The following is a 21,129-nucleotide window of genomic DNA, read 5'->3' as shown; positions in this document are numbered from 1 at the left end:
TGCATATATCAGTAACCTGTTCCTTTTAACTGCTGAGTAGTATGCCATTGAAGAAATACACTACAATTTGTTTGCCCAGGATTTTTAATGAAGGTAATTGAGCATTTATTTTTGAGCTAATTTTAATGAAACTGCTACAAACATTTTTGTACAGTCTTTAGTGAATATACTTTTTCTTTTTCTCTTATGTAAATATCTAGAATTGATGGATCATAGATAGGTATATATTCAACTTTTTAAGAAACTGCCTTATTTGCAAAGGGTGTATACCATTTCACATTCCACCAGCAATACATGAGACTTCCCATAACCCTGTTTCTTCACTAACATTTAGTGTTGTCAATCTTTCAGGTTTTAGCAATTCTGGATTTGAAATGATTTCATTGTGGTTTTAATTTGATGATTAATGATCTTGAACATCTTTCCGTGTGCTTATTAGCCATCTGTTTATCTTCACTTGTGAAATATCTGTTCAGATCTCTTGCTGAATTATTTTAAAATTAAGTTGTCTTTTTAAAAAAATTTTTTAATGTTTTAATTTATTTTTGAGACAGAGAGAGACAGAGCATGAGCAGGGGAGGGGCAGAGAGAGAGGGAGACACAGAATCTGAAGCAGGCTCCAGTCTGAGCTGTCAGCACAGAGCCCCACGCGGGCTCAAACTCACAGACTGTGAGATCATGACCTGAGCTGAAGTCGGACGCTTAACCGACTGAGCCACACAGGGGCCCCTAAATTAAGTTGTCTTTTTATTGCCTTGTGTGAATTCTTTATATTGTTACAAGTCCTTTATCAAATGCATGCATTGTAAATATTTTCTCTGTGGCCTTAAAAAATATGTTTGGATGAGAAGTTCTAATTTTGATGAATTCTATGTATTTTTTTCTTTCATAGTTAGTGTGTTTTGATTCTCTCCTAGAAATTCTATCTTCCCCCATGGTTGTTAAGATGTATTGCATGTTTTCATGTAGGAGCTTTCTTGTTTTACTTGTACATTGTATGAATTTCATCTTACAAATATTTTTGTGTCAAACTTGATGTAGGTTTGTTTTTTTGTTTTTTTCTGATGTGGATATCCAGCAGGCATAAAACCACTTTTTGAAAATACTCCTCTTTATTGAATTGGCTTAGTGTCTTTATCAAACAGCAATTGACCTTTTATGTGTACCTGTACTTTTTATTTGTTCTGTCAATTTATTTTTCTGTCCATACTCCAAGAACACATTGTCTTGATCACTGTAACTTCATAATAAGAAATATTAAGATTTGAAATCATGCAGTTTGAGTCTTTCAACTTTTTTTTACTCAAAATTATTTTTGGCTAGTCAAGGTATTTTAAATATCCATATACATTTTAATCTCAATTAAATTTTAAGATTTTAAAATTTTGGTGGAATTTTAACTTAAAATTCATTTAATTGTTTTAGATCAATTAAAATTGTAGCAACATTAAGTTTTTTTAATTGATGAACATGATGCATCTCTCATTTATTTAGGTTATCTTTGATCCCTTGTAGCAATCTCTTTAGTTTCCCATGTGGAGCTTTTACACATCTTTTGCTAAATTTATCTGTATAATATGGACTTTGATGTGTCTGTTAATGGATTTTAAATTCTTCTCTCATTGCTACCAATATACAAAACACAAATGATTGTAATATATTGAGCTGTGGTCTTGCTAAATTCATTTATTAGTTCTAGTAATAGTTCTGTAAATTTCTTTGGATTGTGTCATCCACAAAAGCAAGCAATTGTGTCATCTGGGAATAAAGAACTTTTACTTCTTCCTTTTCAATCTTTATTTCTACTATTTCTTTTTATCCCCTCACTGCACTGATGAGCACAATTAATACAATACTGAAGAGAAACTGTGAGAGATTTCTTTTCCTTATTTGGGAGATTTAATGAAAAGATGTTCAATATTTCACCATTAAGATGCTCTTCATCTTAATGAAGAATTTGCCTTCTATCCATAGTTTATTGAGAGTTTTTGTTATGAATCTATTAAGATGAACATATCTTCTTTTTTTAAAATTTATGATCCTGTTTTTTAGAATTTATGATCCTAAAGAACCTATATGTTAAAACACATTATTGTTCACATATGGTTTTCACATAAAATTTGCATAATGTAAAATGAACAGGTCTTAAGTAGAGAACTTGACTGGATTTTTAAAATTTTGCATTTCAGCTGATTTAGTAGGTGCAGCTCATTTTAAAAATTTACCTTGCTTGGGGTTTGCAGAGTTTTTTGGTTTGTTTAGGTTTGTTATTTGATGATTGTCATCACACTGATAAAATCTGTCCCAATTTTTCTACTCATCTATTTCTTGGGCTCAATTCTACATGTCTGAAAACATTTACTGTTGCTTCACAAGTCACTGAGCTTCTCTTCATTCTCTAAGTCATTTTTCTCTAGTTCTTGACATTATATAGTTTCTATTAGTCTATCTTAAAAATCAGCCCATTTTCTGTCCTCTTGTTTCTGTTATCAGGCCTATCTAGTAATTTTATTTCTCATGTCAGATTTGCAATTTTCAATTTATAATTTCCATTGGGTTGTCCACTATTGATTTTCTGCATTTATATTCAGTTAATTTAACCATGTTTTCATTTAAGTCCTTAAACATATTTTAACATTTTCTTTAAAAATATTTACTGTTATTTCCACATTGGGTTATTCCTTACTGTGTTTGTAATGTCTTTTTTTTTCCTGAACAGTTGGTCACATTGTCTTACCAGTGTATTTTATACATTTCTATTGTATATTAGACTTTATAAATAACACTCTGTAGAGTTCTTAGATTTTAGTATTCACTGATGATGGTTTCTTTTTGTTTCGGCAGATAATTAAGTTACTGGCAATTCATCTTGAATTTGCAGAGGCTTGGTTTTATGCTCTATTAGGGCAGACTCTGGAAAATTCAAGGTTTTTAGTCAATACCTCTAACTTGACAGGACTCAAAACTCCTGTTCCTGCCACTCCTGTTCCTTTGAGCAAAAGCTGAAATCCTTTCTTGGTCTTTCAGTCCTCCAGACTTTGTATGTATGTATGTATGTATGTATGTATGTATGTATGTATTTATATATACCACATGGATCTTCAGAATGTTCCACATGTGTGTTTAGCTTAGAGGTAAGCCATGGTTTTAAAGGAATTTATGGATATACTTGGGGATAGACCCTACTGGATTTCATTCTTTCTGAGATTTACCTCCTTAATTTCTAGACATTCTAGTTACCTAAAATTCTGTCTTGTGAAACATTAAACTGATAGAAATGTATCTTTCTACTTGACTTCTAGCCTCTATATTAATAACCTAGGAAATATCCTCACTGGAAAGATATGTGTACTTAGATCTCATCCAGTTAACTTATGTTGTAAAGTGTTAGATAACCTAAAGTTTTTTCCTGCTTTGGATAGCTCTCTAATAGCTTTGTATAATTGTTCCTCCCACCACCAGAGTTTATAATGGTTATCTTTGGCTGGTTATTCCAATATAACCCACTTTGTCATTTCTGGAGCTGGAATTCACTATTTTAGAAGTATGGTGTGTAGGCATCGCTTAATTATTCATTTACTATGTTTCTAACTCTGATTTTTACCACAGGTATTTAGACTCTGATAAACCATAGGGAACATATATTAAAGACTGCATTTCAGGAAAATACTTAGAGTTAAGTAGTAATACATTCAATTATATGTATGTGGCTGAATTCACTGTCAATTTCCTATAAAAACTAGCTTTAAAATAACCAATTTATATTTTAATGCTGTTCATTCACTTTTTCAAATTTAGTGGCTTGAGATCTGAAATTTAAAAGACCACACAAAAAGATGACAGCTGATTTTTCAACTTAAAGGATATTTGCTATATTCTATATACTTGGCTGCTTGTGTTCACAACATACCCAGAGATGCACTTAGGAGAATGGGTTAATAATAATAAGGAAATAACAACAACAAAAAACCCTATCAGAAATATAGGTCTGCTAATCACAATAGGATTGTTAAACTTCAGTAATATCTATAATTAGGTTTATAATATATTTGCCTTTCAATACAAAGAAAAATGAGTGTCTTATAATTTAGCACCCCAAAAGTACTGATAAGTAACTTTTTTCTTTTACTCTGAAGGAAGTAAATAAAGATATATTCTTCATTCAGTAAGAATTTGTTAAACATCAACATTCTTCCTGTTGCAAAATCTCAAAAGAAGTGTGAAAGGTAGTAAACTGAATTAAGGGAAATTTCTTCCTACCGTTCATCCAAGTTGAATTAATACTCCTACAGATTCTTTTATGGTCTCACAGTGGCTGCAGAAGGCCCAGTCCTCAAAACCCTAACTTCTTTGCCAGCAGTAAGGGGAAAACTCCTTTCCCTAAATTTCAAGCAAAAGGTGTTGTTTTAATTAACTCTGCTTGGTCACATGAGCATCTTCCTGGTCATGTGAGTCCCAAGGATATGATGGTTTGATTCTAAGAGACATTTTCCATGTAAACTTGTCCAATCTTGTCAAAAGGCATATGGAACTTCATCCAAGATGCACGTCTGAGAGTGGGCACACGTGTGATTTTCTTGAACGAAAATGGTGAGGAAATAGTTACTGGGCCACAATATAACTCGTATCCAATGATTAGCCAAATCAGTCTAGTAGTTTCACCTTTGGGCCCCATCTATAAAGATTTATCATCAACCCTATTACAGATGTGATTTTATTTGGAATGCACTCCCACATCATGAATTCTATAAGTAAAACTTTATCAACTCAGGTTTCTGTTGAAAAAAAAAAAAAAGAGGGCAAGAAAGAGGCAAAGACAGAAGGTAGGAAGGAAGACAAGAATAAAAGCATTATCTCAGTTCTTACAGCCTGTGAAGTAGGATAGGAATATTATATTAACAATAGGACTCACATTTCATTACTTTTAAGCTATATTCCTTGTTTTATACACATTCAGCTCCTCAAACTGTGCATGACAAAAGATACCCACAGCAAAAAAGCAGGTAATAATCAATATGCATTTCTGTTGGGTATTCTTTCTCTTTGATGTTTGTAAGTTGGCTTGGGGGATGGAGAAGCTCATGGTAATGTTATTTTGAGGTACCTTAGAGCCGCTTATTAGCGGGTTCTTATTAGCAGCTTTTTATTGCTAGCTTCCCAGGCCTTTGTGACATGTTTTGAAGATAACTCTTTTGTTCCATCGAAACCATAATGCCTACTTTAATCTGCAATGAATTCAAAAAGAAAGAAGAAAAGGCCAATTAAATTATAAAATACCTTTAAAGTCACTGCTATGCACAACTAGTTTTTATATCTTGGACAATATTAAATTATAGAGCCTTTAGTGAAAAATTATGTTTTGCTTTGAAACCAGTCTGGCAGCAATAATATGTGCTGCCATATGATGATAAGTGCCAATAACCCCGTTAGAGCTAAAAGAAACACATAAATGAAATCACTTTAGAGAAGCCACTATTTTTTTTTAGTTAAGGTACTTATAGTGTAGATCAAATACAGTATTGATGTGTCAAAAAATTTAATGACGACTATTGTGTGCAATCATTTCAGCAGACACTACAGAACTCCATTTTATTTCCTATTTGTTAATGTAAGCCATTATATGATGCTAACTATTGCTCTGCTCATTGCTTTATAGACATTGTATGTAAGGACAACTTAATTCTTAAACTGAAGTATTACAATGTTTGTAACAATACTATTGTCCCATTTTAGTGTGAAGAAACTGAGACCTGGAGAGCTAACAAAATTATCCACTGTTATAACAACAATTACTGCAAAATATACCTGTATAGTCTAGCTTCAATGTCTAGGCCTCAACTCCCAGTTTATTCTCTTTTTAAATGGTAATGCATGTGTTTTCTGAACCTTCTTTTATAAACCCCCCCTTCTGTTTCCTTTCTCCAGATCTCTGAGGTAATGCTCTACTACTCCACTTAGCAGTTCCCTTTAATTTGTCCAGGCTTCTTACTAGCACCTTTACAGAAATGTTAAGTATTCTTTCTCCCCTTCCTATGATTTTGCTCATAGGATTCTCAGACTCCTGAAATAACTTCTGTTCCACACATATTTACTTAGCTTCTACTTAATAATCTTCAGTGATCCAGACTCTCTACAACTCCTATTAACAAATCTGTACTAGTTTATTCCTTCAAGATTTGGTTCAACACTCACTTTCTCTAAGAAGCAACATGTAATATCCTTTACTCCCTCATCTAACCATTTTTTATTTATTGTCTTATTGCTACAACTTGCATTGAGTATTGTGTATGTCTATTGTTCCTAGTGCATATACAGAGAATCTTACGGTGATACATAAGCATAGGATTTAGAATAAAAGCCAAAGTTAGATAATACTGGCCAAGACTTCTAACTGAGCTGTTTCTTCTTGCCCCCAAATATTAATAACACAAATTATGTGATTTTAATTTAAAGGATATTTAGGGGCACCTGGGTGGTTTAGTTGGTTAAGTGTCCAACTGTTGATAATCTTATGGTTCATGAGATTGAGCCCTGTGTGTGGTGCTGTGCTGACTGCAAGGAGCCTACTTGGATATTCTCTCTCTCTCTCTCTCTCTCTCTCTCTCTCTTTCTCTCTCTCTCTCTCTCTGCCCCTCCCCTGCTCCAATTCTCTCTCTCTCTCTCAAAATAAATAAATAAACTTTTTAAAAAAATAAAGGATTTTTAGTGGAATGAAATATAATGATACAGATAGACATGCTTTATAAAACCACATAGTGTAAGTATTTTAATTTCTAGTGCTACCCTGGACCAAAGCACACCCACATTACCCTTAGTACTTAACCAGTTATTTGCAACTGACCATGCCCTGTACATAAATTGATATTTCAGCCAGGTGGACATTTTAGGAGCATTTTGTTTACTTTAGCCTATCAAGTCTCACCATTTCCATTCAACAACTTACTGGACTTTCTAGAGAGTACAGTAAGGCAAAAAAAGAAATGTATGGTAGCCATGCCTTGACAACATGATTATCAATGTAGGAAATCCTTAGAAATCAACAAAATAGTTTAGTAAACCAATACATAGTTTTAGAAAATTTTCAGAATAAAATATGAATATACAAAAATCATAGAGTGAATTTGACTTAGGGGCAATGTATTTATTCACTCTTTTGCCATTAAATATATTTTGAGCTGTATATTTTGTCGATGTCCTTTATTGTATTAAGGAAGCTCCTTATATTTCTACATAGCTGAGAGTTTTTGTCATGTGTCCATGTTGAATTTTTCAAATGCTTATCCTTTACATGTTTGTTAGTTCATTATGTAAATTGTTTTTAAAGAATTTTAGAATAGTAAGCAAATATCTCAGATATTTTGTGCTATACCTGACACTTCAGTCAAATATAATGTTATCTCATCTTATTTCTTAGAGTTAGATCTTCCTTTGATCTTGACTTGGGTCTAGAATCAGACTTAGGTTTATCACCCTCGATGTGAATTACAAGAACACATTTGCAGTTTGCTATCTGTTGAGAAAAGAACTGAACTCTTATCATTTTTCATTTGCTGTTTCTATTAGAATGGCTAATTATGCACATTTTGAGATCAATTAATGTTACGATTTATTTTCTCAGTACGCAAATTTTAAGTGCGGTAATTAAAAGGATGGGCTCTATGGCCAAATCAGCTAGGTATGACGCCTGAGTTTATCATTTTGTTGCTATGGGATCTTGGCCAAGTTACTTAACCTCACTTTGCTTCAGTTTCTTCATCTAAGAAACAGAGATAAATAGTATTTCTAGTATTATTATAATAATTAAATATATTAATATATAAATCATTTAGATTATAGCACATATTGAGCATGACCTCAGTGTTGGGAATTTTATATTTTTAATTGTATAAGTTTGAGTAGGCTATTCAAGCTCATAAATACATAGTTTCTTCATCTGTTAAAATGGGAGTAAATAATAATAGCTACCAAATAGTGGATGTTAAGCATTCAGCATGTAAGTGATCAATAAATTAAATCTATTTTTATTGTTGGTATTATATTTTTATTCTTGTCATGCTTTCTGCAGTAGGAATGTTTAATTATCCATAACTTGAGCCAGTACTGGGGTGCATGTTAAAAAATAATCTTGAGATATAATTTTTAAATGCAAGATTGCATGAGTAATCAAAGAGTAGAGTTGGGGGGGAGCTAAGAATATAATAGGAAAAGATAAAAGTAATAGGAAAGAATGTCTGGAACAAGCTGTACATTAACCTTTCTTATCTAAAGAATCCTGATGGATTCACCTATTATCAAATTGGATAAATGAACAACATATATGGGGAATATTCTTTGAGCCAAATAAAATTACAGCAAGTTTTCTTCCTGAGTGACAAGATGTTTACTTTCTAATAGGTAAGATGGTATGTTTTAGAGAGAGGAAGAAGAACCACTCTTAAATTCCAGCAATGGACTAATAACTTTTATAAACAAGAGATTAAAAGATTTTTGACCGCTACGTTCTCAGAACTATTGGTCTACATAACTCAACACTGTCAGGGTAAAAATACTTCTAGCAACCGAGTCATTATATATTAACACTTAACAGGATTTGAAGATGGTATGCATTAAAGATGCAAAGATGTGCCTCACCAGCCCTCTCGTCTTTTCTGTGCCACCAGCTTGCCTTTCAGACTATTGATGGTCTCCACCATCAAGACACCAGTAGACCCAGAAATAGAAGGCATTTTGCTTGGACATTTGGGATTAAGTTGTCTAAGGTCTTGCCTCTTTCATTTATGTTATTTAAAAATGATCACAACAAGTACAAAGATCTTGCTGCCATGTTTCCCATACTCATAATCCTATACTGCTCAATTCCACTGCTCCTTGAATAACTCTACAAAATAACTGTGCCCTGTTGAAAGCCCTATTCAATTGTGAACAACCTCTCCTTCCTGTCATCCCATCCAATTTCAAGACTTCCTTTCTGACATCTAGCTGGATAGCATCCAGATTGTATCTTTACACATCTTTAGGCCTAGAAGTATGTTTCAAATGGCTTATACGTTCGTGGAAGGTCTGTACTACAGCTAATGAAGATCAAGCTTGGGGGCCCCTCATTTGCACTGGTTTCTTTCAAGGGCTCTAGAAATATGTTCATACATTTTTGTAAAATTTACAGCAGCTAGAAATTTGACAACAATCAGTTAAGACCACTTTCAGTTAAGATTTGCTTTTGTACTTAATTTTATATTTGTACAATTGCATTATTTTACTTAAAGAGAGTCTCCAAAATTGTATAAATTTCAGGTACCACAAAACCTGGACCTTCCATTATTATTATATAAGTTAAAAAGTTTGTTTTAAAGATGATAATAATAGCTTGATCTGAGAATATTTCTCAAATTATTACCTCAGCCATTCTGAGCCACCTCGGAAAGCATGTGTGCCCTAATACTGTCAATTAAACTTCAGAATTCACTTTAGTAAAACATGGTTAGTGAGGTAAGAAAAAAAGCAATCTAGCCCATTGCAATCTAAATATGATGTATTTTGATTAACTATAGTTTTGCATTATCTCCTCTTTTATTCCCCTCTCTTGATTTGGATAAGTAAATGTAAGCAGTAACATTCCATTCTGTTCTTTCTGGGCAAAAAAATGACTATATATTTGTCAGGTTGTAAGCTTTTACCTATACACTGGAAATTTTTTGTCTTCTAAGCTGGGATTCAGGTCTGATGTCTGACACAGGTTTATAGAATTCCAGCAGGATTTTGACCTCTGAAGTTTGATTTTAATTTTTGGAGAGTACAGTTGGGAATATGATTTTTATCTATAGCAAAGGAGTTCATAGAGTAATGCAAATGTATTTAAGTACATTTTTTTTTTGCATTCCAATCTGAATAGAGATGTGTACTTTCTATTTGGATATCTCACTGACAGCCTATGTCAGAGTATCTCATAAGTAGACACGTAAAAGTCTAATGCTCAAACAATTTTCCATTATTTTGCTTAAAAAATATGGTTTTACGTGCAGAGTACATATAAGTGTCATATCACAATTATTTAAAGGTGAGCATATATGGTAAATATCTACTCATTAGGAATTCTATATATGTTTTTACCTGATTATTATGCTTCAAATTTAATACATATAGAAAAAAACTATTAAACTATAATGATACCAGAAAAGTCATAGCATAATGAAAAACACCTGCTCTGTAGTACCATTTACTAGGTATACATAGCATATTTGGAATAATTCAGTTATATGTTCTTTTCCTTAGCTTTCATATAAATAGTTTTGAGATATTTTAGTTTACATGCTCTGTCTCAATTCTTGTCTGACTTTAACTATCTGAAATGATGATCCCGTGTTAAAACTTGACATTGTCTTTTCACTTAAAAAATTATTGCTGTATTTTATGTTTCCATTTAAGACTTTAGTATTTTTCCTAAGCATTTAACAAGGATTAGTAGGAAAATATAGTGCCAGTAGAAGGCAAATCATGGGGCTTATACAGTGTACATCGATGTTGATTATTACCAAAGGGTAAAAATGAAAGCTTGGGAGTAAATACAGCTAAAATTACCCAATTCTATATATGATTCATAAAAATTCACATTAATTATTATCCAATTATTTTTATTTTCTCATCATGGTAATATTTTGAAATTATTTTTCATTTTCATCTGCATCTTTATTTTTGGATAGATGCCAACAGTGTAGTGGAAGACCCAGAAAGTTCTTGAGACTCTTTCATCTCTAGTTTATTCAGCTTATTTCAGCTAATCGAAGCCATCTTATTCAGAGCAATAAGAGTAAAAAGAAAAAAAAAAAGATTTGCTATAACACAAATAAGCACTTAAATTTTCTTTTAGCCTTCTGTAAATTTCAGGGTCTTCTCGTAGAAATAGGTATGTGTTCAGAAGACAAAATAAATGAATAAATGAATGTAAATATAAAAATCTAGAAAATATAAAAATATATAAAGTATAAAGGAAGTATGCAAACTTACTTTTCAATTGTGAACCTATGCAATCAATGCAGTTAGTTCTTGGACTTAAAATATATCTTCTTTACACACCTTGCCCATTTATCTTGTATGACAGCGTTGATTGTGATCAGCAAAGTGATTACGTTTATAAAAAGATAAATCATCTTTTAACACCAACACTTCCAAAATATCAGGCCTGAATTATCATTTTCAGGTCAACTAAAAAATGTGTGATCAGAACTTAACCTCAGAGTGACTTTCAAAGTGAAACGTTCAGAAGCTGCGTGATGGAGTAGACCATAAAAAGCTAGAAATATGGAGATTCTGCTGGAGCAGTAACTCCATTAGGCAATCTTTCAGGTACTTATTCTACATTCTCCATTACTCTAACTAGATTTATTTACTTCTGAGCCTAAGTAAGTACAGATAAACTTTTTTCCGTAAACTAAGTAAAGTCATTCTAATTGCTTATTGGTAGCTTAATGTTGAGTGTAATACCTTAGACAAACTCCACTGTAAATTTTTGGCTAAATAATAATATTCCTACATGAATAGATGCTTTTCAGTTTGTTTTCTTAAACAATATCGCTATGTCCTTCATTTCCTAAAAAGAAGTACACCTATTTTATAATTTTGCATAATTATATTTCTTTGGTTTTCTCTTGTTTACGTGATCATAATTTTCCATTGTAAATATCACCTATATTATGAGGTCTTAGAGAAAATTACAGATGGCCTAAAAATATGATTTACAGGTGCATGGTTGGTATATTTAAAAATATATTTGAAACCCAAGGGAGATTATAAACAAGATCAGAGTAATTAAATTTTTGACATTGTAACTTTAATTTATACTGCTCATTTATTTTAATAAAAAAAGGCTGCCAATGTATACTCCCTAATAAAATTGTTTTTAAAAGAAAATTACAGGCTCTTACTTTACTAGAGAGACATCCCTATTATTTTTTGATAGCAACATGATGTGATATGTTTAGAGCCTACATGCTTTTACTCCTGCTGCTTCCTCCTTGGTAAATGTCTTCTCCACATCAACTCTGCATTTTTAAATCCGATCATTTTTTTCAACAACTAACAGGCACACTCTTCATTCTGAAGTGTTCTTTGGAATGCTCAATTAAAATCAATGAATTTTATTTTTATAGCAACTCCTATCTCAATTTTAACTTTTATCTCATTTTTTGTCTCAAAGTTATTCAGTTCTATTTTGGTCATTTATTGTGACTTGAGGACAGAGACTTTTTTTTTAATCTCCTTAGGGAACCTAGAACATAGTAGGTGATCAAAAAATGTTAAACTGTATGTACATAAATAATGCAATAATCAGAACCCCAAACCTTAATTTCTTTCTTTCACTCTCTTTCTCTTTTTTTAATAGAGAATTTTTAACAGCTTGGTTAAGGTATAATTTATATAGCAAAAAATTAAACTCTTTTATAAGTACAATTTAATGATTTCAATGAATGCATACAGTTTGTGCAGTTTTAGAATATTGTTATAACCTCAGGCATCCTCTTGTGCTCTTTGCAGTACATCCCCACTCTGATACCTAGTCCCAGACAACCAGGTATTGGATTCTATCTCTATAATTTTGCCTTTCCCAGAAAATCCATATAAATTATATATGACTTCTTTCACATAGCATATTTTTCAGATTGATCTATGTTACTGCATGCATTAGTAGTTCCTTCTTTTTTTGCTGAATAGTACTCCATTATGTTAATATACCACAGATTGCTTATCTGTTTACCAGCTTGTGGATTGTTGGGTTGTTTCCAGATGTTTGTTACTGTGAATAATGCTGCTATTAATTTTCCATAAAAGAATTTAGTGGCCATATATTTTCATTTCTCTAGAATAGACTTTGAAGAGTTGAGTGGGTGGGTTACATGGTAAATGTAAATTTAACGTTGAAAGATTAGCAAATTGTTTTACCAAGTGGCCATGGCATTTTATGTTCCCACCAGCAAATCATTAGTGTTCTAGTTTCTTCACATTCTTACTGACAGTTAGTATGCCAGTCTTCCTTCCTTATTTCTTCTTTCTTTCTTTCAATGAATTCTAGTGTAGTATCTCTTGTCATTGTAATTTGTTTCCCTAATGATTAATCATGTTGAATATTGAATTATTCACATGATTGACATGAATCATTTTGTCATGTGTTTCTCACCATTCAGTCATCTTTTGGAAGGTGGGGCTAGGCTAACAATTAAAATATTTTTTCCTTTTAATGGAAATTTTTGAATTCTTATTTTTGAGTTTCAAGTGTTCTTTATATACTGTATACATAAGATATAGGTTTTGCAAATATTTTCTTCCAGACTGTTGCTTATCTTTCTGTTTTCAGGAATGTCTTTTGATAAGTAAAAGTTTTAATTTTAATAAAATCTTTTTAGTCATTTTTCTTTTATTTTTTGTGCTGTTTTGTATCCTACCGAAGAAATATTTTACTATGGCAAGGTCTCAGAGTGTTTTCTTTTGTGGATCCTTCTAGAAATTTTATAGCTCTAGTTCCTACATTTAAATCAATAATTCATTTTAACCTGATTATTTATATGGTGTGAGGGAGAGATTGATGTTAATTTTTTGTTTGCAAATAGATATACAAATATTTCTGTACCATTTATTTAAAAGAGTATTGTTTCCTCATTTAATTACAATGACACTTTTGTTCAAAACTAACTCCCCATATGTGTGGGGGCCATTTTTGGACTCTATTCTGTTCCGTTGATCTATAAGTCTATTCTTGTGCCAATACTAATCTCCTTTGATTACTTTAGCTTTTATAGAAAACTGGAAAATCAGAGAGTTATGTACTCCAACAGTATTTTTTTTTCTAAATTGTTTTGGTTGTTTTAGATTCTTTATGTTTCCTTATAAGTTATAAGCTAAGCTTGTAAATTTCTATCCCCTCCCCCAACAAAAAAAGCTAGTGAAATTTTGTTAGCGTTTGTGTTAAATCTGTAGATAGATCAATTTGGGAAGAATTTGCTTTTTAGCATATTGAATCTTCTAAATATTAAACATGGTATGTATATCCAATTACTTGTCTTCTTTAAATTTTATCATCAATGTTTCTATTTCATAACTATTTTCAGTGGAATTTCTAAAGTTCATTATCAGATTTATTTTGCTAATAAGCAGAAATGCAGTTGGGTTAGGGGTATTGATCTTGTAATCTGCAACCTTCCTAAACTTGTTTATTTGGTCTAATAAACTTTTTTTGATTCATTATGATTTTCCACATACAAGATTATTTTGTATCTATTTTATCTGCCACAGAAGATAGTTTTATGTCTTCCTTAACAATCAGTACATTAAATATTTCATTCTAGTGCTTACTAGTCTTTATTATTTCTGTTGAGAAGTCAGACAATGATGTTTTCATTTTTCCTTGCACGTTGTGGGTCAGTTTTTTTTTTCTTACTACTTGGGGTACTTTGTCTTTGTCTTTGAATTTGAGCAGTTGGAGTATTACGTGTCTGAGTGTGGCTCTATGAGTTCGAGTTTTTGATTAAATATGACAAATAATTTTTGGCTATTTCTTCATTTTCTTCTCCTTTCTCCCTCTCCTCTCCTTTTGAGACACTCATCACATGTATGTTGAAATACATGATATTGTTACAAAGATCTTTGAGGCACTATTTATTTTCTTTCAACCTTTGTTCTCTTTAATCTTTGAAATAGATAATTTATTAATTTATCTTCAGTTCATATTTTTCATCTTCCATCTCCAGTTTACAGGTGAGGTCTTCTATTGAATTTTTTCATTTTAGTTATTATAACTTTTATCTCTAAAACTTCCACTTGGTCTTTTTTATACTTATCATTTCTCTTTTAGAGTCCCTATTCATATTCTAACTGTTATTATAAAATTCTTTAAGTGTTTGGACATATTTAATTATTGGACTTATTTATAATAGTCACTTTGAGGTCTTCATTACTAATTCCAACATACACCATATGAGACCATTTTGAGTTGTTTTAATGTTATTGTTATATGTTGCTGTTGTTGTTGTTATTTTCCCCTAAGCAAGTGTCACAGTTTTCTTTTCTCAGTATATGTAGGAATTTTGCCTGAACTGGGATGTTTTAGATGATAAATTATAGGAATTCTGGATTCGGTTTTTATTTCTCTCAGCACTCTTGCTTCTTTGTTTTATTCTCTTGTCAGTAATTAAATTATATAACCACACTTTCTCATAGTGTGCAGCTATAGTTATCTCTGCTCAGCCCTTCTTTTTTTTTTTTTTTTTTTTTTTGGAGAGGGGCAAGAGGACTCATACTGATGTCTTCATAATTTAGTCATTAGCCAATAATTCAAGTGGATGTTGTGCTCATAAACCTCAACACTATAATGCTTCTGCCTTTAGCAAACTAAGCTATGTGTGACTAGAGAAACACCTTCAAAGTCAAAGTTACTTCCTAAATCTCACTGGGCTTCTATTTTTTTCAGGGTTCTCTCAGGTTTCTTCACATTTGCAAAGTTTAGAAATTATCCAGAAATATTTGGAGAACTCATATCAGCGTTTCCGTTTCTGTGTCACTTCTAGAATCTCCCTGTTATGTTCTGGCTGCTCTTGCCTCCACCATACACTTGGCCTATAACCTCAGTCCCAGTCAGCTATCTTCAGCCAAAACAACAACAACAAAAACCTGTTGTTGCTGCTCTATTTTCTCTCAGTCTTCAACGGAGTCTTCTATCTCTTATTTCAAAGTTGCTGAGTTTTGCTCTCCACCACAGTTAAAACTGGAGCTTTCTTTGATTAAGCTGGTGGGGAAGCCCAACAAGAAGACTACAGATTTGCCATCTTTCTCACCCAATACCGTTGGAGTTTTGAAGAATAATTATTTCTCAATTTGTTGTCTGTGTTTGGTTGATCTTTTGTACTATGAAATAATTATGATAGAGGGGGGAAGGATTTTGTCCAGTTTTATGCTTATTTCCTGCAGAGGGGGATCACCTCTGTAGAAAGCAAAGTAACAAAACTTCCAAAAGATTTTTATTTTTATGGAAATTATGATAAAAATCAATACAATCATGTAGAGAATATAATAATATGGATCCTATTCTTTCTTAACAGGGTACCACAGCATTAAAGCAGTAACTTATAAGTGAAATGATACCTAATAAATTTATAGGCATTACTGAATACCTAGATACCTGGGTTTTGTAAGCATATGTGAGCATGTGCAGTCTTTTAGAAAACTAAATAATATAAAGCTATATTGAGGTAAAATAATTTACACGTATGATAAAACAATGTAAAGGCACTTCCAGTGTAAAACAACATAAAGCCAACTCCGGAACAAGTGACCATAATAATCTGACCCCTTATCAGAGCAAAGCTGAAAGTGGAAATTATGTGTTAAAAGCAAATCACCTGTCACCTTATGGACAAAAACAAAGAAAAGTTACTTTCCTACTAACGCAAATAAAAAAATCAACGTAATACAAGTGCTGTATAAATTGGAATATGCTGCAAAACTTATAAACCCAGCTTTTCATACAAAAGATTTTTTAGTGTTGAATGATGTCAGAAAGTACCTTTCACTTAACAAGCTAATGATGTTGTGCTTGATGCTATCTCATGACATGAGCGGTATTATTTCAACAGAATAAGCAAAATTTTATCCAGATGCATAATGTTATAGTTAAACATCTCTATAGTATTAATATTATTCTCAGATTTAATACTTCTAATGGAACTAATATATTTAGTAGTAGTAGTAGTATTATCTCATCTTTTCCATGACTCAGAGCACCACAACCCATCAACTTCTCCAACAGTGGCTGAAAGTGCCACTATAATTTTATTTTCTTAATCCATGTACTCTTTCTATATTACTTCAGGCCACAGAGTTCCATCTGCAACATGATTATGGGCTTTGCAATTAGCAACTGCAATTAACCTCTATTTTAAAGCCTTATGGCACATGTATAAATATATAGCTTTGAGACCCTGCCAAGTTATTTAAATATCTTGGTTTCAATATCAAGAGATATGAGGTTAACATTTACCTAAGAGTGTTTTTTAATAGAGGTAAAACAATGTTATTTAAGTTGGCTTATGTATAGGAGATTATTAAATCTCTCCTTGTCGCTTGGTTGGAAGAAAAGAAAACCAGATCTATGCAGTTATACCTAGAGAACAATTCAATCATTTAACAAAGTCATCATTTAATATAAGATGACATTTTTACTTGACTAAAATGGAAGAAACGGATTTTAAAAACTTTCTCATTTCACGACCTGAAACCCCAATGTGCAGGGAAGGATCAGAATACATTGTCGATTTATTAATTTTTTCACCTAGAAGGAAATAAATTGTAATTTGAGAGTCTATTTATTTTTCAAGCACCAGGACAAAAGCAACAAAATGAAACGGTAGTTTCAAATCTCTTCCAGATGCATTATTACATTAATCTGTAATATCTGATTATCAGGTAGATGGAGAGTGAGATAGAGCTCAAAATACCTAAAAGACTATTTTTGCTCCCATTGGAAACTGTCTGATATAATAAAACCCTTCAGAGAAAAGGTCTCACACTAACAAAAACTGACCTTGGAAGTAGAATGAATTATTTGTTAAGAAGATCGTTTCCTCAGATTCATTCTGTCTAAGTACTATTGTTGAACCTCATTGCTGTGTGTGTGACTAGTCAGACAGGAGCCAACTCCCATGATCCAGCATTTGTATAAGGAAACTGACTTTGATATGAAGCCACCACCTGCAGGAAAATCACTTTCAAATCTGTTCTTATGGTAGACATGAATTTAAACATATGGTTGGGGGGAAATTCGATCAATTGAGTAGGAATAAACATAATGTTTGCTCAAACTGTCGAGTAAGGAATTTGGAAAGTTGTGTATGTGCCAGTTGAGAAGGAAACTGGAAGATAAACCCCTCATGGGAGATCTCAGATGAAAATAGCTTGGGGAAAATAAGAGCTTTAACAATATGCGAGTTAATTTAAAAAAACAAAGTCTGGAAACTTTAAGATCTTGACAATTTTTGTTTTGTACCTTATCTTGCTAGAAGGGTAAAGAATTCCATCAGTTTTAACTTTATTTCTTAGTATATTTATCCCACAGATATTTTTTATAGAGAATTTACAAAAGAGAAAGCTGGAGCGAGTGAACCCATGGTCTTACAAGTAACATAGAGATCAAAGAAAAGTGTGTAACTAAAAAGAGGAAATCACACTGTGAAAATAAATGTAATTTCATGGAAAATTTCCCCATGATTTAAGTTGTAGAAAATTCATCAACAGTTTTTACTCACATATCGATGATCAAATTTCTAAGTATCTTAAAGTGAGTTTTGCCAGTGTTTATCAATAATAACAATGATTGGAAAAATCAACGTTAAAAAGCATGCATCATGTAGATCTTCATTTAGAGTAATGAATCAGAATGAAGATAATAAGGTTTACACAATCTAATTTCAAAATGTAATGGTGAAGGATATCAGGGGAATATATTTGCTGTATTTCTGTGTATATTTTGCATGTGCATGGTGACAGCAGGTATTGACAGCTGGCTGGGGTAATGTAGCACCTGCTAATAAGCTGCAGTGCCTGGGAAGGCTCTGGAATAGTTATCAAATAATTATATAAATTGGTTTTTGATTTAGTCCTCCTTAGTCCAGTTCAGGATGTTCCATAAATCTGCAGTTGGCACACTGACATTTTGAATGGTGAATTTTTGTTTTACCCCAGTAAAGTTTTGCACACGGGAAAGAAATTTTACATTTATTTGTCTTTAACTTTACAAAATTTCAATATTATGAGTTACAATTAAAATGTACATCTTGTGGAAGCAAAATTGGCTAAATGAGTGTGTCCTTAATTCATTGGCCTGCAATATCTGGATATTTTGTTGCTTGTATTTGCTGCCCACAGCTCTCCTGTGAAAAGAGAAGACAAGGAAAAAGAGAAATGGAAAATAGAATTTACCACTTTTCCAAGTATAAGTTTGGGTCAGATGGAGTAAAAGTTTTCTAAGTAGCAAAGCTATTTATGTGATTATTAATCAGATACTTGTCAAAATATTACCTTTTCCCATATGTGTCTTTCTTTATGTCCTAGTGAAAGGAGACCTTTGTTTGAAACTCTACCTCACTATGTATTTGTATTCAAGATATTGGAGGATCAGATTTATTCCTCCACCTGGATTACACATTTGTACCTTTAACAGATTAGATCTTTCTTCTTATCTGACACAGTGATTTCTTTTTGTTTTCTGTTTTTTTCAAGAACTAGTTTGACCAAATCTGAAGTGCTATTAGAATATACAAAATCCATCATTTTTGAAGCACCTTCATTTCGAAAGGTACTCTGATAAAGGAGAAAGAAACATGAATAAGAAATCATACTGGACTTCGGGAAGGTAACCTGTGGAAAAGAAAGACATGTTTGCAATTAATTATAATGAAATACAGAATGACATGTTTGACATAATAGAGATCCAAACTGATTGCTACAGGAATGCCTTAAAGGAAATAAATTGAACATTCTTAAATAACAATCAAAAGAGAATTACAATGTCAATATATTTTTGCTAACTTTATGAATTTGTTTCAGAGACAGGGACTAACAATAGGTTAATTGTAAGTGATTACAACTGCAGTGTTTAGAGCCACAGCTTATACCTAAAACGGTTGTTTTATAGTTATTTTCATTTTAAAATTGGACTCACTAAATTCAGTGTGTGTGTGTGTGTGTGTGTGTGTGTGTGTGTGTGTGTGTGTATCCTCAGATCTTTGGAAGAAGTAGATAGAAGTGTTTTAAAACTATAGTATTTTGTTGATTTAGGCTTAAAAAGGAATCCAAAGTATTGTAAAAATATGAGTTTTTTGAAAGATAGATATTTCTTATGAGTCTACAGTGAAAAGAAATTTTCACCTTTCTTATTCTCTGCTCCAATAGGGAAAATGACAATTCTAATTTTATACTTCCAGCTATAAAAAAGAGAGAACCAGGCTTTCTGACTGAGCTAAGCCCTTTCTAACCTTCCTCCAGGGTAATAGTTTTAGGTAACTGGTCCATGGACCCTGTCACACAGTCCTGTGAAAACTATAAACCGTTTTTATATAGGCAAAAAAAAGCTCACTCAAACATGGAATTTTGCATTCAGTTTTAGAGGATTTAAAGACCCCAGAATTCCATTCTCCATCCCCAAATTCAGAATGCTTAATTTAGAGCCTTTCTACCTTCAACTGCATTCAACTACAAACAGTACTAATTGTTGCACAATTACAAAATATGCTTCATAGTACTACTCGAGATAGAAATCTCAGAGAAAACAAGACATTTGGCATTTGACTAGGAAATCAAATGTATAAATCAGAATTAGAAACTTTGCTGTGATTATCACTCAGTTAAAAATTTAGTGCAAAGTGCATTCTCCAATTATACAGTGAAATGATTTTTCTTATGAGAAAAGTTGGAGATGTTTTTACTAAGATTTTTAATATTTGAGATATGTTGTTATTATTTTTCCAAACCTGTGGGGAAAACCATTATTGTTACATCCTACTGTAGTTTTGTGAGCTGAAAGCAAGAATGCCTTGCAACAATGCAATTCATTGGGATTTTTGATATTTAATTTTTTTGCAAAACATGTAGAAAAATAATCTTAAAAACAGTATCTTTACATGCCATTCTCTCTGCCTTTTACCTAACACATCATTAGTACTGAAATTACTTTTTTAAAGTGTATTTATTTATTTTTGAGAGAGAGAGAGAGAGACAGACAGACAGACAGACAGACAGCATGAGTGGTGAAGGGGCAGAGAGAGAGAAAGAATCCCAAGCAGACTCCTCAATGTCAGCTCAGAGCCTGATGTGGGTCTCAAACTCACGAGCCATGAGATCATGACCTGAGTCAAAATCAAAAGTCAGATGCTTAAATGACTGAGCCACCAGGTGCCCCAATACTGAAAATACTTTTTTGAAAGGCATATATAAATATTGTTTTATAGTATACTTTGAATAATTTATATGATATATCTGTATACTTATAGCTTATTTGCCTAAACTGATTCATACAAGATTAAGAATTATTATTTTTGTTACTCAAGCTCTCATAAAAAAAGCCAATGTTCAGTTACCTATCCAGGATTCCCA

The sequence above is a fragment of the Lynx canadensis genome, chromosome B4, assembly GCF_007474595.2.
Source record: "Lynx canadensis isolate LIC74 chromosome B4, mLynCan4.pri.v2, whole genome shotgun sequence".
Lineage (NCBI taxonomy): Eukaryota > Metazoa > Chordata > Mammalia > Carnivora > Felidae > Lynx > Lynx canadensis.
Note: the sequence above shows the minus strand (reverse complement) of the source record.